This window comes from Mirounga angustirostris, unplaced genomic scaffold (genome assembly GCF_029215605.1).
Source record: "Mirounga angustirostris isolate CCGP_5_RB_7025 unplaced genomic scaffold, mMirAng1.0.hap1 SCAF_7, whole genome shotgun sequence".
In the NCBI taxonomy this organism is placed as follows: domain Eukaryota; kingdom Metazoa; phylum Chordata; class Mammalia; order Carnivora; family Phocidae; genus Mirounga; species Mirounga angustirostris.
In genome coordinates, this window is record NW_026991715.1 from 115,797,149 (window position 1) to 115,800,079 (window position 2,931).

Sequence of the window (2,931 nt, forward strand, 5' to 3'; positions counted from 1 at the left end):
TGGTCCAGTGTATCATTCAAAGCTCTTGTTTCCTTGTTGATTTTCTGCTTAGATGATCTGTCCATTGCTGAGAGTGGAGTATTGAGGTCTCCTACAATTAATGTATTGTTATCAATATGACTCTTTATTTTGGTTAACAGTTGGCTTATGTAGATGGCTGCTCCCATGTTGGGGGCATAGATATTTACAATTGTTAGATCTTCTTGTTGAGTAGACCCTTTAAGAATGATAAAGTGTCCTGTGTCTCTAACTACAGACTTAAGTTTAAAATCTAATTTGTCTGGTATAAGAATTGCTACCCCAGCTTTCTTTTGAGGTCCGCTGGCATGGAAAATGGATCTCCATCCCTTCACTTTCAGTCTGGATGTATCTTTAGGTTCAAAATGAGTCTCTTATAGGCAGCATATGGGTGGGTCCTGTATTTTTATCCAATCTGTAACCCTGTGCCGTTTTATGGGAGCGTTTAGGCCATTCACGTTGAGAGTGATTATTGAAAGATATGAATTAATTGTCATCATGTTGCCTGTGAAGATGTTGTTTTTATTGATTGTCCCTGTAAATTTCTGTTCTATATCACTCTTGGGGTCTTTCTCCTTTTATAGAACCCCCCCTTAATATTTCTTGCAGGGTCGGCTTAGTGGTCACATGTTCTTTCAGTTTCTGCTGGTCATGGACGCTCTGCATCTTTCCATCCATTCTAAATGACAGCCTTGCCAGATAAAGTATTCTTGGCTGCATGTTCTTCTTGTTTAGTACCCTGAATATGTGTTGCCAGGCCTTTCTGGCTTGCCAGGTGTCCGTGGATAGGTCTGACATTATTCTGATGTTCCTCCCTCTCTAGGTAAGGAAAAAAATTGGAACACTTCACAAATTTGTGTGTCATCCTTGTGCTGGGGCCATGCTAATCTCTGTATCATTCCAATTTTAGTATATGTGCTGCTGAAGCGAGCACAGGTATTTTTCTTTAAATGACCATCTGACCCTGGACAACTGTTTGTTGGGAGTTTTTTTTTTTTTTTTTTTTTAAGATTTTATGTATTTCTTTGAGAGAGAACGTGAGTTGGGGAGGAACAGAGGGAAAGGGACAAGCAGACTCTGTGCTCAGCATGGAGCCTGACATGAGGCTCAGTCCTAGGACCCTGAAATCATGACCTGAGCCAAAAGCAAGAGTTGAACAATGAAACCAACTGAGCCACCCACCCAGGCATCCCTGTGGGAGATTTTTGATTACTGATTCAATTTGTTTGCTGGTTATGGGTCTGTTTAGATTTTCTATTTCTTCCTGTTTCAGTTTTGGTAGTTTGTATTTTTCTAGGAATTTATCCATTTCTCCTAGATTGGCAAATTTATTGACATATAATTGTTTTTATTTCTTCGGTGTTGGTTGTGATCTCTCCTCTTTCTCATGATTTTATTTATTTGGGTCCTTTTTTCTTTCTTTTTGATAAGCCTGGCTACTGGTTTGTCAATCTTGTTAGTTCTTTCAAAGAACAAACTCCTAGTTTCATTTATCTGTTCTACTTTTTTTTTTAAATTTCTATAACATTGATTTCTGCTCTAATTTTCATTATTTATCTTCTTCTGCTGAATTTAGGCTTTATTTTATGTACTTTTTCCAGCTCCTTTAGGTATAAGGTTAGCTTTTGTATTTGAGACTTTTCTTGCTTCTTGAGGAAGTCCTGTATTGCTATATACTTCCCTCTTAGGACCACCTTTGCTTTATCCCAGAGGTTTTGAAGTGTCATGTTTTCATTTTCATTTGCTTCCATGTATTTTTTAAATTCTCCTTTAATTTTCCTGGTTGACCCATTCATTCCTGTAGGATGTTCTTTAACCTCCCTGTGTTTGTTGTCCTTCCAATTTTTTTCTTGTGGTTGACTTCAAGTTTCATAGCATTGTGGTCTAAAAATATGCATGGTATGATCTTAATCTTTTTGTACCAGTTGAGTCCTGATTTGTTACCCAGGATGTGATCTATTCTGGAGAATGTTCCTTGTGCACTTGAGAAGAATGTGTTTTCTGTTGCTTTAGGTTGGAATGCTATGTATATATCTGTGAAGTCCATCTGGCCCAGTGTGTCATTCAAAGCCCTTGTTTCCTTGTTGATCTACTGCTTAGATTATCTGTCCATTGCTGTGAGTGGGGTGTTGAAGTCCCCTACTATTATTGTGTATTATCAATGTGTTTCTTTAATTTTGTTATTAACTGGTTTATATAATTGGCTGCTCCCAAGTTAGGAGCATAAATATTTACAATTGCTAGATTTTCTTGTTGGATAGAGCCTTTAAGAATGATATAGTGTCCCTCTTCATCCCTTACTACAGTCTTTGGTTTAAAATCTAATTTGTCTGGTATGATTCACTTGTTTTCTTTTGATGTTCATTAGTATGATAAATGGTTCTCCACCCCCTCACTTTCAATCTGGAGATGTCTTTAGGTCTAAAATGAGTCTCTTATAGACAGCATATGGATGGCTCTTGTTTTTTTTTTTTTTTTAACTAATCAGATACGCTGTGTCTTTTGATTGGATCATTTAGTCCATTTACATTCAGAGTAATTATTGAAAGATATGAATTTAGTGCCATTGTATTACCTGTTAAGTCCCTGTTTCTGTTTATTTTCTCTGTTCTTTCTGGTCTATGTCACTGTTGGGCTCTCTCTTCAGTTACAGGATCCCCTTTAATATTTCCTGCAGGGCTGGTTTAGTGATCACAAATTCTTTTAGTTTCTGTTTGTCCTGGAAGCTCTTTATGTCCTTCCATTCTGAATGACAGCCTTGCTGGATAAAGTATTCTTGGCTTCATGTTTTCCTCATTTAGTACCCTGAATATATCATGCCAGCCTTTTCTGGCCTGCCAGGTCTCTGTGGATAGGTCTGCTGCCAGTCTAATATTCCTACCCATGTAGGTTAAGTACCTCTTGTCTCGAGCT

The 2,931-nt window shown here is 37.6% G+C and overlaps 1 non-coding gene across 1 annotated transcript; it reads right to left on the bottom strand.

Moving 5' to 3' along the window:
- Positions 1-848: 848 nt before the first annotated feature.
- Positions 849-952, bottom strand: LOC123836347 (U6 spliceosomal RNA). The gene has a single exon (XR_006788945.1). It is a non-coding gene; the product is annotated as a U6 spliceosomal RNA (small nuclear RNA).
- Positions 953-2,931: the final 1,979 nt, after the last annotated feature.